General features: G+C 35.8%; 1 protein-coding gene across 2 annotated transcripts in view; it reads right to left on the bottom strand.

The window, feature by feature from the left end:
• Positions 1 to 13,476, bottom strand: part of Sec8 (exocyst complex component secretory 8) — a 37,275-nt gene that overhangs the window by 4,773 nt on the left and 19,026 nt on the right. The window lies entirely within an intron of this gene.

Here is a 13,476-nt window from a genome sequence, read left to right as displayed (position 1 = left end):
ATGCCATTAGAAAAAAAGTACAAGCAGGAGGGGCCATGATAGGCATAAAGAATTTATTCTATTTTATGGGGGGTTTTATTTAAGTATTCCAAGTAGTTTGAGCAGAATAGAGGTTCATGTGATAGCAGCAGAACTGTATGTTAGTAAAGTTAAATCATTTTATATTTAATATATGAACATTTTCTACCTGCAAGAAACATGGTTAGATATAACAGCAAAACCAAATCGGAAGATAAGTCTACAAACCAAGATTAAAATATTGGAAGCTAAAGTGATGACAGTGGTCAGGCATGGTTCTGAAGCCTGAACACTCCAAAAAGAGAGAGAGAATTTTTTTGTTATTTTCCATTGCCTGCAGATTGTTTTGGGTACCCAACTGAATGACCATATCTCAAACAGTAAGCGGTATAAAAATGTGAGCCAATCCTGCTTCCTAGGGCTATAGTGAGAGAAAGGTTGAAATGGCAAGGATACATTCTGTAGATGATAGACGACATATAGTTCAAGATCATCCTTGTTAGGCAACCGTCTAGGGACATACCAAGAGCAGATCGCCCCATAATAGGGTGGGAGGATGTCATGAGGAACGATTTAAGAGAAATGAGAACTTGTTTGGAGGGTGGAAAGAGGGAGGCTTTGAATATATTGGAATGGAGGAGGAGCGTTCCTAGCTGTGTTGGCCTTAGACATGGTGCTGCTGCAAGTTGTTAGCAGTAGTAGTAGTGATAGTGGGCAAAGCCACACCACATCATCCCAGCTCTTCCTGGTAAAAATACCAAAAAACCATAAGAGATATTGCAGAGAAATAGCTAAAGGGAATAGCTAAACTTCCATGACTTATAAAAGTTATGCTTAGGAATTATATAGGCATAACAACCAAAATAAACAACTCATCCTAAACATAGGAAGTTCAAATATAGCAGAGAAACAAAGTATGCATTAACCCAAGTTGTAATAGCAAAGGTCGTAATTCCCCAAATATTTAACACTAACAACCTATCAACCAGAGAAACGGCCAAAAAAAAAAACAAATAGCGGGATTAAGACCCTTACAGGGAATTAATTAGATACAGAAAATAATTATTTCAATGATTGTGAAGATTATCAATGGACTAATCCCATTCTCAACAAAACCCATTCAAAATTTTACGAAAACTGCACAACTAATGAGGATTGCTAGAACAGCAAATTGCACAATAGCAATTTGCCTACAAAAAATGCACTATTCGTGATTTTGACCAAAGTCCGTGTAAAATTTAGAGCTTAAAAGCATGACAAAGATTACATACAGTTAAAAGTTCAAACTAAGTTAACGTGATGACCAGTTGAAAGATTAGACGGTGGGATGATAAATTAAAACTGAAACTCAAAAACTGAAAAGCAAACTTCAAGAAAGGAGTCACAAAATCTAGGAAGAAGGCATAGGATAACTTTTTAATCAAATTTAAACCTTCAAAAACCCACCAAATAAGTCTATAGATTCATAAAAAAATGGATGGCAGAAAACAAGAAAAAACAAACCCACCAATAGTGTTTGAACGGAGGAGTATAACAGCAGATGAAGAGAAAGCAGTAAGTGGATTGAAGCACTAGAAAAGAGACAACCCAACAAAGACACAATCTGAGAAGTTAGAAGACCTAGTAGAGATAAACACTACTGAAAAAGACTGTTCAAGTCAGAGGCAGTGCTATAGTGTTGCCATAAAAGAGCCATAAGGGTTCAATGTATCAATAATTTTTTTTTTTCAGAGGCACTTCATAGGGAAGGGGTGGTCGCATAATAAATACAGGCGGAGGAGGAAGAAGGCCCCTCAAATGTACACTCAAAAGGGCCCACTGGTTTGTCCACAAGTTCCATGAGTTGCAAACCTTCTCCCAGCAATGGGTTAAATTGCATGGTGATGCAGAACACCAGCGCGGGAGGATCCTCTATAGGAGGACAACTGTGGCAGGGCGTAAGATCAAGATCTATGGACAACGGCCTCTGTAAAGGGCTGCCTCGAGCCTTTCGGGGTACCTGCAAGACTTGGGACCTTGCGGTCAACTCTAATCCCACTTGAGGAGTGGCGCCCCTCGAGGAAATTATAGCCTTGCAAACGATACAGTTTGCACGGGTTTCTGACTAATAGATAATTTTTCTGGGCTTGGTATATTTTGATGGGCGTCTTTTGGCTGAAAAACCTCTTCCTAGCTAATTTATCTATTACGGGTTGCCTCCCCGTAGTAGCATAATATTTATAGGCATGAATATACAATGAGTCGGAGGTAATACATTTGAGACTATCTGTGCAGGATTTAAACTCTTTCTAATGGAAGAGAATGGCCAAGTACAGAAAATCATGGTGTGACCAACATGGACCTACTATTGCACTAAACCCCATTCATGGACATCGCAGGGATTTCTTGCTGTCCGGTTCTAATCCGCTTAAGTACTTCGGTGTATACTAGAGAAGATATGTGACCTCCGTTCTGCACTGGTATCCGGGATCATTGCTTTTCCTGAGGCGAAAAAAATTTCAATGATTTAAAGAACATGAAAATTGGAACTTGGAATGTTACGACATTAAAAAATGACTATCGTATCGACATTTTGACGGACGAATTCAGACGATTCGAACTGGACTTATTAGGAGTTTCAGAAACTCATATCCCAGGGGTAGGAAGCATGAAATTAGGTGATGTAGAATTTGTTTACTCAGGCAGGAAGGATGGGGTACATAGGCCAGGAGTAGGGCTTGTGATGAGCAAGGAAGCTCCTAAGTCTTGTTTAGATTGCGAAGGTACTAGTAATAGAATACTAATTGATCATTTTCTGACTAAAAAGTTTAGGGTCTCATTTATAGTAGTATATGCTCCTGTAGAACCGACTGATGGAGATACTAGTGACTCAGATGAATTTTAGTTACAGTTACAGGAGCAAAAAGACAAGGTCTCAGGTAGAAATATGATGTTATTTCTGGGAGATTTTAACGCCCAGGCTGGTAGAAATAAGGATAGATGGTATCCCAGCTTAGGTAAATTTGGTGTTGGAAAAGAAAATAGTAATGGATATAGACTTTTGCAATTTTGTAGGTATAGCAATCTAGTTACAACCAATACGTGTTTGGTCATAAAATAGCTCATAAGTTAACTTTGTATACACGTGATGGTGACACAGCAAGCCTTATTGATTATGTTATAGTAAACCGAAGACTGGCAGGATCAATACAAGAAACTAGGGTATATAGGAGTGCCTTTATTAATATTAAAAGCAAAGATCACCATCTGGTAGTGTCAAGTGTTACTATAAAACTGATATATCGGGATACTAACTACCTCCTAGAAAGCTAAGAAGTTAGTTGACTCCAGGCTGAGAATTTAAGAGAAACTTTCAAGGAACAGTTGAATACTAAACTTGAAAATTTAAAATTTGATAATGTGGAAGATGGTTGGAATAATTTTAGAAAAATAATTTTTGAAGTTGCTGAAGGTGTTCTAGAGAAGAAAGCTAGAACTGCAGCTAAGAATATTAGTAACAAACGTTTATGTTTAATAGAAAGGAGAAAGGACTTGTACAATAATTATCTGAGGGATAGATCGCATGAAAACAAAAGAAATGTAAAGAAAGTGGAGAAAGCATTGAAATATGAACTAAGGAGGTGTGAAGTGGAGGCCGTGGATAAAATTGCCGAGGATTTAGAAGATGCAGCTAGACGGCATAATAGTAAAATATTGTACTGGCACGTTAACAAATTGAGAGGTAGTAGTCAATCCGGACTTGTCCCAGTTAAAGATAGGAATGGGGTGGCAATTAGCGATAACGAAAAAGCTAAAGCGAGATGGGCCGAACATTTTGAGAACTTGCTTAACCGAGATAGAGTTGCAGGAAAAAATATAGAGGAAAATGAAAAAGTTTGTGATACCTTGGATGTGAAGGAAGATCTGTTTTGTGAGGAGGAATTAGCAACAGCACTAAAAGGATTAAAAAATAATAAGGGTCCAGGTGCTGATAGGGTAGTAAATGAGTTTCTTAAATATGGTGGCTCTGAGGTTAGAAATAAGTTATTGAAGATTATGAATATGATTTTTGAAAAAGGGGAAGTACCTAGCGATCTTAGGAAAATCTTGATTAAACCAGTGTATAAGAAAGGTGATTAGAGTGAGTCTTATACTTATCGATGCATCAGTCTGGTCTATGCAGTTAGAAAATTACTTATTAATAGGATACTTTTTATAATGACAGATAATGTAGACAAAGTTATAAGAGTAGAGCAGTGAAGTTTTAGAAAAGGTAGAGGATGTGTTGACCAAATTTTCACTCTTAGGTTAATAATTGAGAAGTGCCTAAGTTTTCAAACACCTTTGGTCCTCAGTTTTATAGATTATGAGCAAGCGTTCGATTCTGTTGATAGAAGAGCTTTAGTAAAGGTTTTATCCTTGTATGGTATACCAGACAAATACATTAAAGTGATTAGTGCTATATACGAGAATAACACTGCTGCTGTTAAGGTAGGAAATGAGGTTAGCAGCTGGTTTTGTATTAAATTAGGGGTTATGCAGGGTTGTGTTTTATCCACCTTTATATGGATTATTTTGATGGACTTTATATTAAGGAGCAGAGAAAAGGCAACGCGAGACCAAGGAATCAAATGGGGAGGAAAAGTCTCCTAGACTTAGATTATGCTGATGATTTAAGCATCCTAGATGAAAGTGTGAGCAAAATGAATGAAGTTTTAGAGGTTTTGCGAGTTCAGGGTGCTAGTATTGGTTTGAAAATTAATGTTAGGAAGACTAAGTCACTAAGGCTAGGAATAAGTGAAGATGTAAAGGTGACGTTGGGTAATGAAAAGATTGATCAGGTGGGCAGCTTCACTTACCTTGGTAGTATTATATGTAAAGATGGTGGGAGCAGTGAAGATGTTAAAAATAGAATAGCCAAGGCTCAGTGTGTTTTTTCACAGTTAAAAAAAGTATGGTAGAATAGGAAGATAAGTCTGCAAACCAAGATTAGAATCTTAGAAGCTACAGTTATGACAGTGGTCAAATATGGCTCTGAAGCATGGACGCTCCGAAAAGCGGATGAAGATTTGCTAGATGTTTTCCAGAGACATTGCTTACGGATTGTTCTGGGTACCCGGCTGACTGACCATATTTTAAACAGTAGGCTATACGAAAAATGTGGTTCAATACCGCTCTCTAGGGCTATAATGAAAGAAAGGTTGAGGTGGCTAGGGCACGTTGTGCGGATGAAGGATGACAGATTGCCGAAGATTGTTCTTTTCAGCCAACCGTCTAAGGCTAAACGGAAAGCAGGTCGTCCCCGTCTGGGGTGGGAGGACGTCATAAAGAAAGATTTAAAGGAAATGGAAACTTCGTGGGTGGGTGTAAAAAGGGAGGCTTTGAATAGATTGGGGTGGAGAAGGAGCGTGCGTAGCTGTGTTGGCCTCAGGCGGCTTGGTGCTGCGATGAGTTATTAGTAGTAGTAGTTAGTAGATTCAGCGTATCAAAGAACCCTACAATAGAGGTTTCAAGCTCCTATCTGCAAAAATGGGGAATTTTGTATTTTTTGCCAGAAGAAAGATCACGGATGCGTTTTTTTTTCAGGGGTAATCGTATCGATCCAGTAGTCCTAGAATATCGTGAGAGGGATTATTCGAACGGAAATTGCAAGTTCTAGTGCCCTTTTTCAGTGACCAAAAAAATGGGAGGGCAACTTGGCCCCCTCCCACGCAAATTTTTTCCCGAAATCACCCAATCAAAATTTCGAGATAGCCATTTTTTTCAGCATAGTCGAAAATCTAATTATTATGTCTTTGAGGATGACTTAACCCCCCACTGTCCCCGGGAGAACGGCTGCAAGTTATAAACTTTGCCCATTGTTTACATATAGTATTGGTTATTGGGAAATATACAAGCGTTTTCAGGAAGAATTGTTTTCTAGTGGGGGGTCGGGGTCAGAGTAGGGGTTACGTGGGAGGATCTTTCCATGGAGGTTATTTCCTTGGGGGAAGGGACATTTCTATGAAGGAGGTGCCAGATTTCCCAGCATTATTTAAAAAACGATCAGAAATTAAATAAAAAAACAAGTTTTTTCAACTGAAAGCAAGAAGCAACATTAAAACTTAAAGGAACAGAGATTATTACGTATATGAGGGGGTTCAGTCCCTAGTCAATACCTCGCTCTTTACGGTAAAGTTTTTTTAGTACTTTTAAAAGAGCTATCTATTCTAATTAACTGACTTTTTTGATTCAGGCGTTTGTGATTTTAACAAAATTCGAACTTTAGCGTAAAGAGTAAGGTATTGACTAAGGAGCGAACTTCCTAATATACGTAATAAAAACAAACGAATATAGAAATTCGTTACGTAAGTTAATTCGCAAGTCAGAACAAAATATCGAGAAAGCCAATTAGCCAAAAAAAGGAAAATTAATATGCGAATTTCGTTTTGATTATTCATGTACGGTGAGCCAAAATCAAAGCTGTAGGCTATTAATGCAAAACGTTCAGAAATTAACTAAAAAAAAACAAGTTTTTTTTTAACTGAAAATAAGGAGCGACATTAAAACTTAAAACGAACAGAAATTATTCCGCATATGAAAAAAGCTGTCCCCTCCTCAACGCCTCGCTCTTTACGATAAAGTTTGACTCTGTCTCACAACTTTATTTTTTTAAACAATTAAAAACTTTAGCGTAAAGAGCGAGGCGTTGAGGAGGGGACAGTCCCTTTCATATATGGAATAATTTCTGTTCGTTTTGAGTTTTAATGTCGCTCCTTACTTTCAGTTAAAAAAAATTCTTATTTTTAGTTAATTAAGATCTAAGGTTTCAATCGGACGGATGGTAAAAAAAAAATTTTGACGGGGTTCATTCAATTGGAAATCTAAAATTCCAGTGCCCTTTTGAAGATTTAGCCTACTTTTCACCCAGTCTCTACTGAATGAGTTCTTATTCCAGTTCAATGGCCCTTGTGTTTCAGCAGTCATTTTTAAAGAATTATGACTAAAAGTCCAAGGACATTGAAATGTTTAGACATCTAGCACCCTCCCCAGGCCTACACAATAATCCACTGCCTCTCCTTTATAGTACCTGATGCACAATTATACATCACCAAACATAATTTCTGAAAAATTGGGAATTTTCCTCAGGGAGAATTTTCTGGGAGGGGGGACGCCAGCTCCAAACTACATGATGGATAGAAACAATATTGTTAAAGATTACCAACCAGTTTTACAAAAATAGAAGCACAATAGAAAAGCAGTATTACTACAGAAAGATGCACCTTGCTGCCTACAAAAAGAAGTAATACTTTTAACAACATCCTAAAAGAAAAGTTCTTGAAGGCATTGTAGAAGGAAAATTTAACAGGAAATTGCTTAGCGCAACTAAGGATTATTAGTCAAATAGTGAGATAGCAGTAAAAGTTGGATAGTATATTACAAAACAAGCAATTAAAGTTAAAAGATCAGAGCCTAAGGGCTCTGCTCTGAGCTTACGCCTGCATAATTTGAATCTAGCTGATTTACTGTTAAATGATTGTTTGGTAATGTAACCTGTATTTAGTGGTTATGCTGCATTTTGGGCCACTGGCAGAACAGTAGAAGTAGTTGCAAAGGTATAGGATACACTTTCAGTATTATAAACAGGGGCTGCAGAGGCAGATTACAATCTTGTATAGAAAAAAATGAAATAACCTGGAAAAGCATAAGCCATAATCCTGACTCACCACCATAAAACAAAATTATGACAATTGTAAGTAAAACAAAAGTCCTGTGTGTTACCATTGATAACAAATACATGTGGATAAATCATATTAATAGAATAAATCATAGTTGTGCAAAAAAAAAATGAAAATGATAAGTGGATGTAATTTTGGCCCAAGAACAGGTAGCAATACTTACAAAAATCACACATTAAAATACTTACAAAAAGTATGGCAAAGTGAAACCACCCAGCAGCATAATAATTAAATAGGGTACATAGGCACCAGTGATGACAACAATAAAAGAAATTGAAATAGTTCTTGGTAAAATCCCTAGAAGTGTTAAAAATACAAGATATGTGTTTGGTAATAACACAAGTATTAAAATTTTTAGAACTTAAAACAATTCAACCATTGGATAACATAAAAATTCTATGAGTCACTAAATTGAAAGGTACTACAAAAATAGACAACTGAATAATGAAAGAAAAGAAATAATAAGGTGTTCAATGATGGATCAAAGAATGAATATGGTTTATTCTTTGCTTACTTTATCCCAATAGACAACTGAATAGACAACTGAATAATGATAGACAACTATCATTATTCAATAGACAACTGAATAATGATAGAAAAGAAATAAAAAGGTGTTCAATGATGGATCAAAGAATGAATATGGTTTAGGCTTTGCTTACTTTATCCCAACTATAAAGTTAAAAATGAAATATAAATCGCCATCATAATATAACATATTCCAAGCAGAAAACAAAGGTAATTCAACTTGCACAAGCAGCTATATAAGAAAAGCTTCCTGGAAACAAAAAACCTTTGATTTTATAAAAATTAAAAAGAGTTAGTTTTAATTAAAAATTAAAAATTCTGTTGCGAATTTTTGCCTCTCGCTGCCTGGAAACAAAAAACATTTTATTTTATAAAAATTAAAAGAGTTAGTTTTAATTAAAAATTATGCTGCAAATTTTTTCCTCTCGCTTACTGGAAACAAAAAACATTTAACTTTATAAAAATTAGAAAAGAGTTAGTTTTAAATAAAAATTAAAAAATTAAAATTCTCTTGCAAACTTTTTCCTCTCGCTTCCTGGAAACTAAAAATCATTTAATTTTTTAAAAATTAAAAAAGAGTTAGTTTCAATTAAAAATAAAAAAATTGAAAAATCTGTTGCGAATTTTTTTTCCTCTCGCTTCCTGGAAACAAAAAACAGTTAGTTTTATAAAAATTAAAAAAGAGTTACTTTTAATTAAAAATTAAAAACATTAAAAAAGACTATAAAAGAGGACTATAAGGCATAAAAAGTTTCCCAAATAAAACAATGACAAACAGAGAAATCATCCTCTGCTATAATCAAATATTACAGTTACAGATGATTAAAGAAAGCTACTCAATTTCTTCACATTGGATACATATACCCAGGGCCGTCACGTGTAAGGGGGGAAGGGGGACACCCCCCCCCTCAAAAAAAGAATTTTTTGGCCACTCGGTAAAAAATGAGTTGCTTATATCATAGCACAAAGCAGCCCAATTTTATGATCCCACCAACAGTTTTGTTTTATTATATAAAGACCATGAAAATATGGTACTGACATATCATCTACAGAAATCTTGAACTTGGTCAGTAAACACAGCAGTTTTACAGACTCCTGCTGTGATTTTCTAATCACAATCACACCACAATTTTCCTTTTGATTAAATAAAGAGCATGAAAATACTGACATAAAATATCCAAAATCTAAATATTGGCTGGCAAATGCAGGGGTTATGCAATGACTTTACAGATGGCATCACAATTTTTCATTCAGTTAAATGAAGAACATGAAAATGCTGACATGCAATCTTTTAAAATTCCACTCTCAGTCCAAAGACGCACCTGTTTTACTATCTGGAAAGAATGGGCAAAAAAATCATTTAGTAGAAACTAGAAAATACTGATATGACATCTAATGAAATCTCAATCTAGGTTGGTATATGCAGCAGTTACACCAGCTTGTGTTGTGACTTTCCAGACAGTGCCAACATTTTTCGTTTGGTTAACTAAAGAAATTAAAAATTGTCATGCCAACTGACATAACATATACTGTTATTTTGATCTCAGTCGGTAAACGCAGTGTTTGTACCAACTCATGCTATGATTTTATGGATGGTGCTGGTATTTTTATTCAATTAAATAAACAAAATGAAACACTTGGTCTTTAACTGTTGAGGTGAAAAGGATGATTGGTTTGTTCTACAATTCCATAGCTGAAACTGAGCTAGGGATTTCTGTTATTTCAGGAGGGCTTGTCGAGGGCTTTTTGCGTTTCTGCTTTCTAATAACTGTCTGAAAATTATCATTGAGCTGGGAATTGGTTTTTGGGTTTGGGGGCTCTGAGACTGTTATCATGGTGGTATTCTGGCTGTCCTCACTAGAGATTGGAGATACAGCAATGGCATTGGCAGCAATGGGGATGTCAGCTTGTGAATACCAATTTGATAGTTGACCCCTTCTCTGAGGGGACTAAAAAAGCTAGGATACATACAGTTAAGGAAAAAAAATTCCAAAACAAATTCTACCCACAATAAACGTAAAGAAAAGGCAATAATATACTTCCCAAAAATAATGATAATAAAGGCTTAATTCCAATCACTAAGGATGAAAAAGGATATCAATAAAATATTTTTTCTAAACATCCGATTTCTTCTTTTCTTCATGACCCCCAAGTCTTGCTCTGCTTCAAACGAGATGATAGTCTGTCTTGATCCGTCCATTCCTAACATATGATAAAGGCATTTGTCGTTTTTCTTTATAAAGTGGATTGTTAGACATTTATTTACATTGAATTCAAGCCTCCACAAAGTTGCCCACCGGTAAAGTACCAATAGGTCATTCTGCATAGAGGCTCTCTTATTGGGTGTATCAACAGGTCCAATTTGTTTGGAGTCATCAGCCTAAAGACTTACTTTATTTTTGACTGTGGTCGGTGCTGCATTAACATAAATACTAAATAATGTTGGTCCCAAGATGGTTCTTCTTTCTTCTTCTATTTCACAGCAGGCGGGCTTTTCAGTGGTTACTATTTAGCCCTTTTCCTTTTGCTTCACTCTGTGGGCTAAAGAGCTACTGGCTTGATTTCCTCTTATTTATTAGATATTTTCAGATATCTTTGAGTAGATGTTTTGACTCAAGGAGTTCAAATATAAGATGATAGATGTTGATTTCTATGCTCTTTGTGCAAGTATAGTTGACTATGCTCTTGGCTAATAGTGAGATTTTGTGGTGTTTGAAGCATTTTAACAGTTTACAAAGCAAGGTATGTTGTGCAGACGTCAGCATATTACATTCAAATAGGCAGTGGTCAATTGTTGCATTATTCATATTACAATACCTGTAAAGAGGGGACAGGGGAACTGAACCACTTGAATTAGGAAACTGGTACAAGAATGCAAGAAAGTTTAGTCCATTTGTTCCAGAACGAATTCTATGATAAATTTTAGAAAATACTTATTGGGAAAGGGGGAAAGGATAGGACTATTCTTATCAAATGTAATATCTGATAGTCTCCATCGGTAAATATCTCTAATCGGGATTGGTCTCCCACTTGGTTGGTCAAAATTTATAGCATTTTTTGCTATTTCCTCAACCTGATGATTACCACTTACACTAGAGTAGCTAGGAATATACTGAAGATAAATTCTTATGCCACTTGAAGCAAGATTATCTATAATAATAAGACAATGATAAGTGTCAATGTCCAACTTATGCTGAGGAGCTGAGGCCAGAAACTCAAGGCTTGATAAAGAGTCAGAATAGACTATAATATTTTTTGAATTCACAATCAAAGGTTGGTTTTCCATAAGGTGTTCTAATGCCATGATTATGGCATTTAATTCAGCAGACATTGTAGATACATTATTATACAATCTTTCACCCATTGCAATTTTCAGGTGAGGAAGGAATACACCACTTGCTACCTTCTCATTCATTTTTGACCCATCAACAAATGTTTGGAAGTGGTTTTTATAAGCAATTGTATTAATTTCAGCAAATTTTTTCCGGACAAAAGCAATGGGGATTAAATCTTTATTCCACTTTGAGAAATCAGTATTTATTATGGGAATTGACCAATTCCATGGAGGGGACGAAAACAATAAGAATTCCAAATAGGGATAGGTCCTTTTATTAGACAGTGAAACGAAAATATAAAACAAAGACTCTAAATATTTCGATGACACAGTCGGTCATCATCATCAGTAGAGTTACTGACATATAAAAATTAGAACAAACTGATTTTATACTAAACAAAATAATCACTTCCAGGTCAAAGCAAGTTAACAGTACATTGAATTAAAAAGTTCACTAACTGTTCTTGAATTTTTTAATACAGCGTTGAGTAAAGGTGGTATAAGTTACTTCGAAACTACAGGTCAAAGCAGGTTACCAGTCCATTGACTTGGAAAGTTCACTAACTGCTCTTGGATATTGTGATGCTGCATTGAACATTCGTCTGATTAAAGATGAAATAATGATGAATTTACAGGTGCTAAATTTATCATTTTATTCTTCTAATAGCAAATGAAATGTTGCTGATTCTGAAGTTGGTCTGTCATCCGACTGTGTCATCGAAATATTTAGAGTCTTTGTTTTATATTTTCGTTTCACTGTCTAATAAAAGGACCTATCCCTATTTGGAATTCTTATTGTTTTCGTCATAGAAAAGGCAGTGTGGTCAGGGAGAATAATAGTAACGTCCATGGAGGGGATTCGGGGAAAGTAGGTGCAATAGACTTTGCTGGTACAGGGAACTTCTTCTGAACATTGGCATACTCATTTGCAATGCCTCTATACATGGCTGGATTTCTTAACCAATTATGTAGGGTGTGTGAACTATTTGATTCAATTTTTGTAAGATGTTTTGGCAATAGAAAGCTACGTCTCTCCCTTATTGTTGTTAATCCACTCTCCATAAGCAGAAACTTGGTGCTTGTGGGTTTCCTAAGACCAAATATGAGACGTATTATATCATTTTGTATTGTTTCAATTTTTTGCATCTGGGTATTTGCACATGCACCATAGATGATGAGCCCACAGTCAATGTGGGGTCTTATATGTGATTTATAAAACTGGAGTAAGATTTTCTCCTTACAGCCCCAGGGTGTGGAAAGAAGTCTTTTTAGTATATTTGTTTTTCTATGGCATTTTTTTATTGTGTTTGAAATGTGGAGGTGGAAATTACGTTTTTGGTCGAGCATGAGACCTAGGTAATTAATACGATTATCTTCTGGAATAGTTGTTCCATTTAGAGTTAGTCTTGTATTAACAAGATTTCGCTTTCGGTGAAATTGGATTATTTTTGACTTGGTAGGTGCAATGGGTAAATCTGAATGTTGAGAGAATTTTTCAAATTGGAAGTGACTTTTGCAGCTTTGACTATGGTATCTCAAAGGTGTTGCCGGATGACCATAGCACCAGATCGTCAGGATATTGTAGATTCGTGTGGGGGAGGTTCATGTTCCAGAGATATAGGAAAAAGAGGAGGCAGCTGAGGACTGCTCCCTGAGGAAGGCCTTTGGTTATTGTCCTTTTGAGTGAAGAGGCTGAACCTACACGAACAATGAAACTTCGCAATTTTATGAAAGATTTTATAATAGATACTAGCTTGGGGGGGTAATCCAAGGTTTGCTTGTTTGTTTAAAAGGATTTGGTGGTTCACATTGTCATATGCCCCTTCAAAACCTAGGAAAGCTGCAACTAGGACATTATTTTTTGAGAATGATTCATTTATTGCATTTGTTAACAATATGAAA

This window comes from Artemia sp. Qi Xiang Cuo, chromosome 9 (genome assembly GCF_049724085.1).
Source record: "Artemia sp. Qi Xiang Cuo chromosome 9, ASM4972408v1, whole genome shotgun sequence".
NCBI classification, from domain to species: Eukaryota; Metazoa; Arthropoda; class Branchiopoda; order Anostraca; family Artemiidae; genus Artemia; species Artemia sp. Qi Xiang Cuo.
This window is presented reverse-complemented; position numbering and strand designations above follow the sequence as displayed.